Raw genomic sequence first — 16,452 nt, 5'->3', positions numbered from 1 at the left:
AGGAAGTCGGAGTGTCTGTTGATACTAATTTTTACATATTCTACAGCCTTTTATTGGAGGGTCCCCCATCGAAGGGAGACTGATTCATAAGTAACAGTATCAGTGAGATTAAGTGAAAATTATAAATGAGGAATATGTTTCCACTAGAACCCAAAAGGACTATCCTATTTTGGACTTGTATGTCTTAGTGAGTGTGTCAAACAAAACTCCTTGGAGAAGAATGTCATCAATTTAATGTCATAGCTGTACCCTGAAGAAAGGTAGATACAAATAATACCTTTTCTTCAAAGATTGTGTGTAACGGCAAAATAGATAGCCTAGAAAAGATGTACTGTGTCCCTTGTGAAGTGAAGGCAAATTACAACTGAGAGGCTATTGCATAGGTACTGAAAATAATATATTAGCTAAATCTATAAGCATGAACCATTTAAGAGTTGCCATTTGGACGGAGTAAGTGATTTTAATAATATTTGGTAGTAGGTATAGAGGACATATGGATAGAATCACATGATTAAGGTTGTAGTAATCCACCATAAGGTGCTATGTATTCTTTCCATGTTTAAGAACAGGCAAAACTGTGCAGTCAAATTGGGAAGCAGTGGAGATACTCATCTTCTTATTAATTAGGTCTTAATAATAACTTTTAATACTTGAAGGCCTTGTTATACTTTAAATCGAGACATAGTAACTATTTCAACTAGAGGTCCGTGGGGCCCCATTTTAACAAGCCAGTTTGTAAATGTCAAAGACTTAAATTATTTGAATTTACTGTTGATTGTGTTTGAGTGTCTGTGCCAACTATGGGATATTTTAGGGCAATGGGTACTATATGACTATGGGAAATTTAGTAGAGGTTATAAAGTGACTCATCCCTATTTTTGTGTCTATTTTATGTTTAGTTACTTTCCTAAGATTATAGGGAGTGCTATGTTTAAATTTAATGGGATAACCAGGTATAACTGCAATTTGAGCCCCAATAATTATTAGGTCCATGAAGCTTTGTCAATTGGTGCACTTTAGAAGATTTAGTTGAAGTTAAATTAGAACCTATGTTGCAGAGGCACAAAAGCCAATCAGTGTCCTTTTTATTTTTTTGTTATATAAATTCTTTAGGTAAATTTTGGATTTCCAATCAGATCGAATTATAGACCTTTCTTGTGACTTTTATTTATATATAGCATATTTGGTAGTAGGTGTAGAGGACATAATGGATAGTATCAGATCATTAATCCACCATAAGGTGCCATGCATACTATATAATATATAGTGTATATAATATTATATTATACATTATATATTACATATATTATTTATATAATTACATTTTATTCTCTCACCCTGTATCAAGGTTATTTTAAATCTTTTTTTTTTTTTTTGCACCTGAAACCAGATTTTTACTTTCCATTTTCGTCTGACATCTATAGTGCAGACCTTCTAGGTGGCTACAGAAGAGGTGGTGAGGTGTGGGAAAGGGGCCCAGAGGCCTGCCTTGTAGGCAGCAGTCTCTCCTTCCAAGTCTATCTCCCAGGGACTATGATTTGTATTTAAACAGCTGGAGCAGACTTTCCTTGGCACAACACAGTTAGCTCCCTTATCCCAAATATCAACCACATTTTCATTGTCTTTTAAACAAAATTTCTTAGAACAGTATGTATTTCTAGGGGAGTAAAATTTCTAGTTTCTATTTTAGTCTCTTGTTTGTGTCCCTGACTGTTTTAACCCTTTGGGTGTTTATTGGATAAATTCCATGTGGTCCATCACGGGCCTGTTCATTGGCATCTGCCTCTGGTTCCAGGGAGTCGCAGTTGACCTGGAGGGGTTGGGGTTGCCATCCTACCCAGGAGAGCAATGGTGGCTCTGGTTCTAGAGAGGACTGCTAGGCCTTTTGATCTCAGTGATCAGATTTACTGTAATAGTAGGCACTGTAGCACTTAGTGCCCAGGCACACTGGCTTGGAGTTTTACATTTATCTAGGAGCTTGGAGACCTCTTCTGGTATTTTAGGGTAAATGGGGATAAAATGTTCTTTTTCCACTTCATACGATTTTGAACCATTGGTCTCCATAGTTTGTGCCCTGATAGCCCACCAGGTCTGGGGATAAGGAATGACAGACATAAGGTAAGCGACGACGCAGGAGACACTAACTCAGAAAACACAGGTTTTTTTTCCCCAAGGTGCCATACCACCTGGGGAGGAGGTGTCCCCATGCTAACTCCACATACCATCACTTGTAGGTGATCTTTGGGCAAAGTCTCCCGCTGCTCCACTCTCAGGCAACAAGAAATTAGATTTTGACGCATCTATGCCAAGCCACTTGCTAGCAGCCTTGATATAAAACTTCGTATTCATTGTGTATTGCTTGTACAGTAAAAAGCATTAGGATTTACTCTACTTTGTAATCTCTCAATTTATCACTGTATTATAGTCATAGATATACAAAGTACCCGATGCTTTGTGTGAGACATTTAGATGGTATTTACAAATATTTTTATATAAAATATTTGAAGAACTGTGTCATAACTACTGAAATTTTTAATCTCAGAAAGGGAAGTGATATGAAAGAATTATATTTGGAAGCTTCAATGAAGTTTTATGAGTAATTTACTAATACCATGTGAAAGTTTATTAAATTTTATTGAAGACACAAGCAACTTCATTTTGGATTATTTTGCCCTTATTTATCTTTATATTCAAATCTATATTTATAATTGCTTCTTGTGTTTTCTACTATCACTTTATTGTTTTTTTTCTTTCTTTACCTACTTTTACCTTCTATTTATTTTCCTACAGACTACATTTTTATTTCTTTTTTCACCATAATTCATATTATTTCCTTTAATTAATTGCTCATAATAAAAAGTTTAAAATATCTTTTATATATTCTTTATTCATGGTAAACATTAATTTTTCTCTATTCTTTGTCTTCTTCATTTGTTCATTGAGCATTCTCCAAAACCTTCACTGAATTTCTTATTTTGTGTGTTTTCTGGTATATATTTTCCTTGTGGGTCAGTATCCCAGCAAATAAAACAATTTGCTGACTTTATCTCTGTGCAATTAATATCTCCTTTTTATTATAAATGCATAAAATCCATGGCCTAGTCAATAACCAAATGATAGAGTATATATTACAGTAATATAATCTCTCAGATATTAAAGCATGAGTGAAATGACAACTTTTTGGTGATCATGAGAATACACAATATTAGAATGTATTCTAGAAATTGTAATGAACTTCATCTAGGTATCTCAGCATTTGTGACAGTAACAGGTATTAACTTTCTTTTTAACAATCGCCTAATTTCTAAAATTGGCTTTATGACCTTTGAATCATGAAAGAAGTATTTCAACAAGTATTTATGTTTATGTATTTTAAAAATCATAGCCCCAACTTGCTATTTGATTTGAATTTTTTAAAGCAATTATGTAATGCTTTTCATTAACTCTGAAAAACAAGAAAGGTTTTCACTTTAGCTTCTGGGTTATTTGAAATTTGAAGAATTAGGAAGAAGATATCCAAGATATCCAAGAAGATATGCAAGATATTTGCGTGTTCTCATTTACACAAATTCACAATGTTATTTTTGCATTGTTGCAAATTTTGTTGTTTGTTATTGGGGTTCATACTCTTATAAAACCAAGTCATATGTGTCTATAGAAGGCATTTAGCACCGGTTCTGACACATAATATTCTTTCTGAATGAATAGATGAATGCATGAATAAATTAATAACTTTGGAAATACATTATAGACCCTGATAAGCAATCAGAGCCACACTCCATTACAATTTCAAGACATGTGACATTGAGTAAATTACTTCAATTTCTAATAACCAGTTTATTCTTCTAAATGGAAATAAAGTAGTAATTAGTTTAGAGTTATTTTAAGGATTATTGGGAAAATTTATATTAAAATTGTTATCGAAATATCTGGCATATGCTAAATTTCAGTAAATATCAGCTCTTATTTGAAAGCAATTATACTAAGAATGTAATAGCATTTCTTCCTTTTCCCATGGGTTATTACAATAATAGAAATAATTCATTCCTAATGTAACTTAGGACATCAAATAAGTGGGAAAACTTGGATTCAAACCCTCATCTATTTGACTCTAGAGCTAATAGATTTTAACAAGCATGAAAAAAATTAACATATCACAATAAAATAGAAAGACTAGACCAGGGAAAGCAAATAGAAAAAGAGAAAGACTTTGACAAGTAGTTTTGCAATTCTGTTTTTTAAAGCCATTACCCCAATCCTTACATGAACAAACAAATCAGTGATAACAGTGCAGCCTGAAAAAGTGTGCTGATGTACTTTAGAATAATCACTTAAGAATGTCAGATAGTATAAGTTAGTACATACTGGGATAGCAGACTGCCCACAAAGCAGTCACTTCTCAAGAACTACCCAAAGATGGTAAATTCCAAATGATGATGGTAAGGAGAAACAATCTTTTATCACAAATGCCTTCTGTATTGGATTTAAATAGCTTCAGACCAAGCAAGTTATTGCTAATGCTCTGTGTATTTCACTCTTTCTCCTCCTTTACTTCGAAAGTGTCTGGGATCTAAAAGAGAGACTAATGTTAGAGAATAGAAATGGAGAAAGGTAGGTTCATCTTATGCAGACTTTCATCCCACTTGGCCTAGGACCCAACTCCTTCTTTCATTACTACATCAGTCTTAAGAATTGCTGCAATTTTCTATTTCTCTATGTTTCCTCACTGAGTAATAAAAATTCTACTTGCATGTCTTCTCCCCACCCCACCCCCCCCACACGCACACACAGAGAGTGTCTACCTATCTTTTTGTGTTTGTGTACGAAACCATGAATTCATACTGATGACTCCAATTCTCAGCCTTTCCCATAGGGCTCATTCTAGTCTTTCCCCTTTTCTATTTGTAACTCCTTTCTCTGCAAGTGCGAAATCACATATTTTTATGCATTTTATATTTATACGTGCTCAAACTTATAATACACATAAAGTAATTTCAGAATTGCTTACTCATACCTTTGTGAAAAACAAATTTATTAACTAGAGTACAATATTTGTATACAGTACTTTTTCCATTTATCTTAAACAAAGATGGCCAAAACACATTTTTCCAGCTTTACTGAGGTTAGTTCTTTTGCTTTCCAGTGTACGCAGTGTTTTTATGTTATTATTTACAACACAGTTATGTTCATTATTTTCCTGTTTCCATTGTACTTGTGTTTTCTTCCACATCCTGGTAAACTAGGCCTAGAATTTTTCCTTATTCATTACTTTGTCACATGGAACATAGCAGCGGTCATAGATGACATAGGAATCTAGGCCATCTATTCATGTAACTAACTCATTTGTGCCCTCTAAACCTTAATGCACCATTTCAATCAGTTGATGAATTGCCACTATGCATATTGGACATTATGGCTTGGTAGACCTGATAATAAACTATATGCTGGGGTGCTCTGCTAAGATAGCCACTTAATGTCCTATGAGCAGGAATGCAATTTCTATTAAGACACAGTAACATACTAGGAACTGCCTTTGAACAATTAGCTCTCTGCTATAGAAAGCAGTGACTTACTATAGAGCCCCAAGAGTTTGCACTCTACTTCCCTTATTGGGACTTGTCAAGGACTCCACAAAGTTACTCAACCTATGATCAATTCCAGAAGTACCATGGCAAGTAACAGGCCACGTGGATGGGACAAAGGGCAGAGCCACTTGTACTGCAGTTTGAATCTAATAAGGGTATTCTCTTATTTTGAACCCCGATCAAAACTGACATCAGAGTTACATAATACATTTATAAAATCAGATTTTTCAAATGTGTTATGTGCTAACTCCAAAATGTAAATAAAGTTAGCAGTATCTATCGCTTTCTCTGAGAGACAGAAACTGAAAGGCACAGTAACTTGTCCTTTTCCATAGTGGGGATGACTTAGCGTGCCAGAGTTTTTATATGCTGTCAGCAATTGGGTTCTTATTGTTTCCTGGTCAAAAAAGTTATCAATTTTCAGTACCTCATTCTGAACGTCTTCATCGTAGGGTCACCTCTGGCATAACTGTCTTATTTTCCTCCACAAATAGACCATGAAGCAAGAACCGTAGAACAAATAACATAATTGGGTAGTGAAGTAAATTTAATAGGAGAGTGGGTATGTAAGAAAAGGAAATTGAAAGCATCTAATAAAATGTAGCTTATCAAGTCAGTTACCACTTTTAACAATTAAATCTTAACTCCACTGGGAAAACTCCGAAATGCCGTATTTAAAATACAGCTCAGTGTTATCTCACCTGTGAAGTAAGAGTTGAGGTATTAATGCATGGACTCCCATTTCCATCAATCATTTGTTGAGAGCTCCTCTGGGGAAGGGAGAATACTAGAGCCACTTCTAATTTGTCTAGATTAAATATCTAAATATGACAGTCCAATAAATAAATAAAGATGTAAAATTAAACATGATCTTGAGTAGGAAAGATGTCCTAAACAGTGCAGAGTATGCCAGCCATAAAGGGAAAAAAGGACAAATTGGACTACATTAAAATTGAATATTGTTCTTTATCAAAAGTCACCCATACGAAGATGAAAATTCAAGTCTCAGAAAGGCAAAACATATTTGTAATTCCTGTATCTGAAAGAATAATATTCAGAAATCAATTAATATATATGTATATCTATAACTATATAAAGCTATAGATATAGATATATACCACACACATATATATTCCTACAAATCAGAAGAAAAATTCACAGGCCATTATCCTGATACCAAAGCCAAACATGGACACGCCAAGAAAATTACAAGCCAATATCCCTGATGAACATAGGTTAAAAAATCCTCAACAAAATGGTAGCAAACTGAATTGAACAGCACATCAAAAGGATGACACAGTATGTTCAAGTGGGATTTATGTCGGGTTCAAGGGTGGATCACATCCACGACTCAATAAATATGATACACTAAATTAACAAAATGAAAGCTACAAATAATATGACTATTTCAATCAATGTAGAAAAAACATTTGGCAAAATTCAACATCCTTTCATAATAAAAATTCCGCAGGTAAGGTACAGATGGAATGCGCCTCAGCATAATAGATGCCACATATGACAAGGCTATAGCTAACGTCATACTCAACAATGAAAAGATGAAAGTTCCACTGAGAGCAATTGGGCAAGAAAAGAAATAAAGGTATCCAAATTGTAAAAGAAGAAGTATAATTGTTTGCTTGCAAATTACATGATCTTAGACATACAAAACCTCAGTGACTCCACCAAAACATTGTTAGAACTAATAAACAAAATAAGTAAAGTTGCAGGATACATAATCAATCTATAAAAATCAGTTGTGTTTCTATATAGTAACAACAAACTTTAGGAGAGAGAAGTAAGAAAACAATCTGATTTGCAATAGCATCACAAAGAATTAAATACTATGGAATATATTTAATCAAGGATGTAAAATATCTGTTCCCAGGAATCTGTAAGTCACTGATGAAAGAAACTGAAGAGGGTGCAGATAAATGGAAAGATGTTCTGTGTTTGTAGATTAGAAGAATTATAATGTTGAAATGTCCATACTACCCAAGGCAATGCACAGATTCAATGAAATCTTTAACAAAATTCTAATGGAATTTTTCCCAGAAATAGAAAAAAGTCAATGTTCATATGGACCTACAAAGACCCCAAATAGTTAAGTCAGTCTTAAGCAAAAAGAGCAAAACTGGAGGTATCAAACTTCCTCGTATCAGAAATAAAACCATGCATACATACACAGTCAATTAATTTTCAACAAAGACACTAAAACTACACATATGGAAAAGGATAGTCTCTTTAATAAATGGTGTTGGGAAAACTACATATCCACAGGCAAAAGAATGGAATTGGACCCCTATCTTACACCAAGTATGAAAAGCAATTCAAAATGGATTAAAGATTTGAACGTAAGACCTAAAACATAAAATTCATAAAAGAAAATCTAGAGGATAGAGGATAAGCTCCTTGACATTGGTTTTGGCAATTGTATTTTTGGATTTGACACCAAAAGCAAAGGCAGCAAAAGAAAAACAAGTGGGACTACATCGTTTATGCACAGAAAAAAAAAATCAACAAATGAAACGGCAACCTATCAAATGGGAGAAAATATTCACAAACCATATACCTGATAAGGGTTTAATGTTCAAAATGTGTAAGAAAATCATATAACTCAATAGCAAAACAAACAAAATGATCTAATTGGAAAATGGACAAAGGACTTGAGTAGACATTTATCCAGAGAAGATATGCAAATGTGAGTAGTTATATGAAAGGATGAGCAACATTACAATCATCAGGGAAATAGGAATCAAAACCACGATGAAATATTCCCTCACATCTGTTAGGATATCTGTTATGAAAAAGACAAGAGATAAAAAATGCTGGCCAGGGTATGGTGAAAAGAGAAACTTTGTGCACTGTTGGTAGGAGTATAAACTGGTACAGCCACACTATGGAAAATAATATGGAAGCTCCTCGAGAAATTAAAAATAAAACAACTATATGATCCAGCAATCCCACTTCTGAGTATGTATCTGAAGGAAGTGAAAACAGTATTTCAAAGAATGACGAGCACTCCCATGTTCATTGCAGCATTATTCATAATAGCTAAGATACGGAAGCAACCTAAACGTACATTGGTGGATGAATTGATAAAAGAAAAAAGTATATATATATATATATATATATATATATATATATATATATATGCAGTAGAAGATTATTCAGCCTAACCAAAGAAGAAAATCCTAATGTGACAAAATGAATGAACCCAGAGGACATTATGATAAGTAAAATGCACAAGACGTAGAAAAATAAATATTGCATCGATCTCATACTTATGTAAAATCTAAGAGTCAAAATCAAATGCAAAGAGTAGAACCATGGTTGCCAGGGCTGTGAGGTGAGGGAAAAGTGGGGAGAGGTTGTTCAAAGTTTCAGTCATGTAAGCTGAATAAGTCTTGGAAATATAGTGTACACCATGGGGACTGCAGTTGATAATACTGTATTGTATAATTGAAATTTGCTAAGAGTAGATCTTAAGCATTCTAAATAAATAAATAAATAAATAAATAGAAGCTAACTGCAAGGTGATGAATGTTAATTAACGTAGAAATTCACAATGTACCCATATATCAAATATTCACATTGTACATTTTAAATATAAGTTTGTCAATTGTATCTCAATAAAGATGGAAAATATTAAATAAAAGAAATAAAAATTATTAGGTTTGTAATCATGTTAAGTGTATTTTATCTTAATAAAAATGGATAAAATGCAAATAAAAAGTTGAATTGATACAAGTAGAAAGATAGATGTCAAGAAATGAGAACAGAGATTCAATCGAGTTGATCAGCAAAGACAAAAGCTGGTTGGTTCTTGCCTATAAATACAGACAAATCTACATATTAGAAGAAATAAGCACACTTAGACCAAATAGACGTTTACAACACAAACCTAAAATTGAATATTGCTAAGACTAGATTCTAGAGTTTGCACGACTGACTTCCTAATAACTGCTTCTAACTTAGGAAAGTTCATGTAACAGCTTTTTGTCCCCTAGTGAGTAGTGACGGATATTTCAAGATAATTAATGAGTATCACTGGAACACAAGCTCCTTAAACTTCATTGTACATTCATTTAAAACCCCACCATTTAAAACAATAACTAGCATATATAAATCTTAGTACTTATTTGTTGAATCACTGAGTTATCACAAATGATCATGGAGAAGCCTGCTAATCACTCACCCAACAATTGGGATTCTAGTGTAGGTCAAGACTGAGGCCTAAATAGAAATTTCAGTGAGAAAAGCGTCAGACATTTCTGATGAAAGGCTGTACACCTCCCCTTGATTTATAGATCATTTGAATCTACAGTTTTTAAAAAGACTAGAAATAAACCACTCAAAGCAGATGGGGGAACATGGTTAGTGAAATAAGAACATACAAACCAAGTAGGCACAGGGAGCCAGATATTTTAAAAAATGTAGATTCAGATAAAGCCCCCAGATATAGCTTCCAATTTACAGGAAATTTGTGAGATGAAGAAACATCTTAAATAACATCATATTTATGCCACCAGCAAAATCCAGAGAACCACATGGTGAAGGACCTATTATCTTCAAGAAAAAAAAAAATGTTAAGAAAAAATAAAGATGGAATGGATATCTCTGGTTTAAAAGAGATTGGCTGAGTTGGTAAAGTTTGAAGATAGGTGATGGATACATTTGCTTTATTATGCTAATGTCTCTGAGTGTATGTTTAAAATTTTTCTTAGTAAAAAATTAAAGCAAAATATATAAAATAGTAGGCATTTTATAAGACTCTATGCTGAAGCTATTGGCAAAGCACTTTTTATACACTATATTATTAAACTATCTTATAAGTTAGGTAATTTTCTTCAATTTCAAGTAACTAAATTATGTTGTCTATAGTCAGATCTAATAAGAGATTAAAGCCAGACCTGATGAAGTGTTTGTAGAATATTTTTCCTCTGGGTAAATAATATTCAATTTCAAGAGAGGCTCACTTCTAACTAGAAGAGGAAATCCTATGAGAGACCATCCTTACCCTGTACTTTTTCCCTACTCAGACCAAATCTTAGTGCTCAAAGCAGTATGTACAAAAATAAATATGTATTTTTGTCTTAAATTCTCTCTATAGATAGATAGATAGATAGATAGATAGATAGATAGATAGATAGATAGATAGATAGATATATTCGTATATAGGGACAGAGTAAAAAGAAGAGGATTAGTCTTTAAAATTAATCACTTCCAGAATGGAGTCTCGTATGGGTAGAAATAAAGAAACATGAAAGAGAGTCTTAAATAAATGAATAAATATTGAAGACACTCTAACCTTTTTTTTGGCGGGGAGGGGGCCATGTTTAAGTATAGATGGTTTTCTGTTGTGTCACTTTGTTGTTGAAATGCATTGTCTTTCTCAAAGTACTTGGAAGTTTTAGACGTTAAACTAGAAGTATACACATCAAACCAGTATCATAAACAACCAAATGTCATACTCCTGTTCACAGTATGAGAAAAAGACAACTCCTTTTATAATTTAGGACTAGACTTCTTAGAAAGAATTCCAAAGGAAAGGGTTGAATAATTAACACTGCAAACTAATTCAGCAAAGCTTATTTCACAGTTTTGCTTCAGTGTTCACCAGCTGTAGAGAAGGCAATTCAAACATCCTAAATTAATCCCAGCTGCAGTGCTTGCAACACAATTAACACATTTAAAAGTGATAAATATATGTTTTAAAAAACCCAACAATTTGGGGTCAATTTAGAATGGCTTTCAGAAAGTCAGTGATTGCCTAAATCCTTTTCATTGTGTTAGTTTGTTAGTGGTGTTTCCCTAATCAACGGATTGGGGGAAAGGTTTTAAATCACTAAAATATTAATACTACTTTCAAATATGTGTTATCTTTACGCACAAGTGAAGGATATGGTTCATAGTTTCAGAGAACTGGAAGACATTGGCTTACTCATTTTGACTTTCCATAGAGAGGGGAGAAAGATAATTGCGGTACAATTATCAAGGAAATACCTGTTAGCAGGTTAGACACTGTCTCAGTCATCCACATACCATATGATTTCCTTGTTACACAACCTTTACAGTAGGAATAATTGGAAGGAAGTAGGAAATAATCAGAAAGATTCAGGAAGTGGTGGTTTGATGTTGTGTATACATTGCACTGGTTTGGGAGCTGCCATTTCTCACCTCCGTCTCACATCCCTGGAATGCATATTTGGAATACATGCAGCTTGGCTGTGATAGTGTTTACCAAAAAAAAAGTAATAATTGTTGTTCCAGGAGCTTTCAGAAATTTAGCTGCAAAATAGATTTTACTTTTCCTCTGGAAACAAATAAGTTCTATCGTGCACTTTTCATTCTGCATTTTATGTCCATTTTATCATTTCATCCTCACAATAACCATTTGTGTATTATTACTTCCATTTTTATAGTTGAAGAAATCTAATAAAGATTTGCCCAAGATTAAAGAGCAAACAAGCATGTGCTAACACACACACACACACACAAATACACACACCAGTTATTTTTCACTTCAGTGGTGTACTGTGTTTCCAAACATTTTACAAACATATCACTCTATATAGGCTGCTTTTTTGTCTTCATAAGATAAGTGTAAAATATAGTTAAAATTATAGTATCACATCTTATTTGAGATAATTTAGCACCTTCACTTGTGATGCTATTATAATGTGAAGGTGGTTCATATTATAATGTCTTGAATGGCAGAGAAAATAGTTAAGACCAGGTGATAAATTAGATACAAGGGAATAAAAAACCTGAACTAGCAGCAGGGTCACTGAGATTGGGAGTCTGGGTCCCTGGAAAAATGTCTACAACTGACAGCAACAGCAAACTATAGGAAGCAATGGTGTTTTAAGTTATAACATATGAGGTTTTGTATTTGGAATGGCTTCCAAAGGAAATATTAAGAAAATGAATGCTTAACACAGTAATTCTGCACACAGTAAATTCATATGTGTTGGTCAATTTGAATTCAAAAATGCAGAAAATGTAAAAGAAGTAACTAGAAGGAAAGGAGGAAACATTAGCTATTGTAATAAAAGATCTAAGAAAATTTGATGAAAATAAAATCATAAAGATATTTAAACACATAGAGATAATTCTTAGATAAATTAAGGAGCTGTACTGCAGAGTCATGCACTGTTTATGACAGTAAGAAAACAATAACTAATCCTGGATGATTATAAGAAATAAATAGAACTCACATACGATAGACTCTTATGGAAAACAAAACCTAAGCAAAAAGAAATTTACATTACTTTTGAAAATTATATGAAAACAAAAGGTATATAGTAACTAAAATTTGCTAGCTTATGTGATGAAAACTAGAGTACTTTACATACTAGTAAATTTTTACAATGATACATACCAAGCACTTTTCTAATTCCTTGTGTGTAGGATTTCTATGCTTCTATAGCCTGAGGAAATAAATGCTATTATTTTAATTTTACATAACTTCAGATAAGTTAAGTGCTTTGCCCATGGCCATGCACCAGAAGAATTGTGGAGCTGGAACTCCAACTCATCATTTCAAAGCTTGTTCAATTTTACTGCATGTGATTTTTCCAGTATATCAGATTCATTTAGAAATAGATATAAAGTGAACAATAGGACATTTGGGGAAATAAAATAAAATTTATATAAAAAATTAACAAGGAAGACATAGCCCATCCGTAAAATCCACCCCCCCTCCCGAGTTTCTATGATTATTTACAGTTGTTGTACGTCTTTCTCCAAACATTGTCAGTCTCCTTTGCTACTGTTTTCTATCTCTTATTGTTAGAATGCCATATTATTTCAGCGTCTGCTTCTCTTTCCTCCTTCACACTCAGGATTTCACCAACTGTTAATTTCTACTTACTTACTATTTACTATCTCCAAATGTGTGTCCTCAGGAATTCTAAATTTATAAGTATAGAGTTTTAAGTCAGAAATTCTCCCATTCCAAGTTGTATTAGTAGCTCAGTTGATAATATGTATCACTATTGACCCAGTCATTACAGCTAGAAATATTGAGCCATTCATTTTTCCTTCATTTCCTACATCAAATTAGTCTTTGTCTTTCAGTTCAAAAATATCTCATCTCTCCTTCCTTTCTATACCTACTAAACGGCCTTAGTTTACCTTCTCATAATTTTTAAAACCAATACTTTCAATAGGCATTCAGCTATTTTTCCTACTATTAGATTTTCCCCCTTTAACCTTCACTGAATCCCAAAAATTTTCTCTACAGTATCATGCCACCTTAGAAAAATTTAGTTACTCCCTCTAACTAGAAAACCCACAGTTTTACATTACATTGTGCATATCCCAGTGTTCCATGGAAATGGCTTAAATGGAGTTATGACACCTGTAAAGAAACTATGCCACCTGAAGTCCTTCTAGTGCTTTTCCAATTTGTAACAGTTCTCCATAATGCCAATCTTACTTTTCCAAAGTAAAATATGAAGCAGAGATTCATGACCTTTCTCAGTTTGTAGTGACATTAGTGTCTCAGAAATGTTTCACAGTGCTCCTAGGCAGTAAATAAACAGAAAGATAGTCATAATCTTTAAAGTTCCATTTTTTAAAAAGGCAGCTATAACCCAACTGTTAAGTATTTATGTTCTAATAATTTAGTAACTGATAAACTAATACACATACAATGAAGAGATTAATATTTTATTTTTTAAATGACCGCAGTTATTCACTAAAATGATGTGTGTGTCTATTGGCACTACACAATTTCTTAAAGCTTAGACTCTGATAATTCACCACCATCCTTGTTTTCTGTATAACATTAATTTTTGCTTAGTACGTACTTTTTCTTACAACTACCTTTGAAAATCCAACTTTGTGAAGACATGATGTCATGAAAAGCAAGGCAGTGTGATTTAATGTTGAAGCTGTGAACTATCTGAAGTTAGCATTTACACAATAACTGACAAATGTTGAGCATCACTGAGTTCCCCTAGAATATCTAAAATATTAAGGGGCATTTTTCTATGTTTACTCCTGTTTCCTGGGAGGATTTGGCACACAGTATGGGAACCATGCACCTAAAACAAAAACAAAATGAACAAACAAAAGGTTTCTATAAATCGTATTTTTCTTTGTAAGTACAGTGCTTTATAATTTAATCAGTTGCACTAATCCAAAAATCTAATTTAAAAGAAAATTTATATCTTCTATTTTGTTTGTGTTGGTCATGGCAGAGGCAAGTGGTTCAGTTTCTAGCAGTATTTTTTTTTAGAATGTTAGTTGTTAACTTTATATCGGTGTATGTGTTTGCCAGGGACCACTGAAAACCTGATATAGCCTCCAGATGCCTTCTCAGAATAATGTTTTTCAAAATATAAAATAAATACATAGTCATAGTGGAACTCCTAGTTAATTCAATAAGACAAGAAAATGCATACATATTGGGGAGGAAAAAAATAAAACTGTATCTTTTCCAAATTATCTAGAAAATCAACGGTGAACAACAACAACAAAATACTCTTGGAACTAATAAGTGATACTAGCAAGGTTTTAGGATATAAGGTTAATATACACAAGTCAACTGGTTTTCTATATACCAGCAACGAAGAACTAGAATTTGAAACTACAAACACATTACATTTGCATAGCATCCAAAAAAGTGAAATACTTATCTATAAATCTAAGAAAATACGTACAAGGATTATATGAGGAAAACTACAAAATCAAATGAAAGAAATCAAAGAACTAAATAAGTGGAGATATGTTTTATGTTTGTAAACAGGAAGATTCAATATTATCAAGATGTTAGTTCTTCCCAACTTCATCTACAAATTCTATGCAATCCCACTAAAAACCCCAGTAAGTTATTTGTGGATATCAACAAACTGATTCTGCAATTTATATGGAGGCACAAAAGACCACGAATAGCCAACACAATACTGAAGAACAAAGTTGGGTGACTTATACTACCCCACTTAAAGACTTTCTGTAAAGCTACAGTGATCTGCACAGTGTGGTATTGGTGAAAGAATAGACAAATAGATCAATGGAACAAAATGGGGAGCCCAGAAATAGACTCACATAAATATAGTCAACTGATCTTTGACAAAGGAACAAACAGTGGCGAACAGATAATCTCTTCAACCAATGGTGCTGAAATAACTAACATCCACATGCAAAAAAAAAAAATGAGTCCAAATGCAGACCTTATAGCCATACAAAATGTAACTCAAAATTGATCATAGACCTAAACGTAAAACAGAAAACTGAATCCTAGAAGATCACATAGGAGAAAACCTAGATGACCTTGGGTATGGCGATGAGTTTTTTAGATACAGTACCAAAGGCATGATCCATGAAAGAAATAATTGATAAGCTGGACTTCATTAGAATTAAAACCTCTGTCTGGGAAAAGCACTGTGTAGAGAATAAGAAAAAGCCACAGACTGGGAGAAAATATTTACAAAAGACATATCTGATACAGGACTGTTACCTAAAATATGCAAAGAACTCTTAAAACTCAACAATAAGAAACTGAACAACCTGATTAAAAAATGGGCAAAATACCCAAACATACCTCAGCAAAAAGGATATAAAGATAACAAATAAGCATATGAAAAGAGGCTCAATATCATATATCATTAGAGAATTGCAAATTAAAACAGCAATGGGATACCATGACACACCTAATAGAATGTCAAAAAGCCAAAATATTAAAACACCGAATACTGGTGAGGATGTGGAGCAATGGGAACTCTTATCCATTGCTGATGGAAATTCAAAGTAATACAGCTATTTTGGAATACAGTTTGGCACTTTCTTACAAAGAAAGTCTTACCATGTGATCTAGTAATCACACTACATGGTATTTACTCAAGGAGTTGAAAGCTTATGC

The sequence above is a fragment of the Rhinolophus sinicus genome, chromosome 3 (genome assembly GCF_057876585.1).
Source record: "Rhinolophus sinicus isolate RSI-liver-muscle chromosome 3, RSI-T2T, whole genome shotgun sequence".
In the NCBI taxonomy this organism is placed as follows: Eukaryota; Metazoa; Chordata; class Mammalia; order Chiroptera; family Rhinolophidae; genus Rhinolophus; species Rhinolophus sinicus.
Note: the sequence above shows the minus strand (reverse complement) of the source record.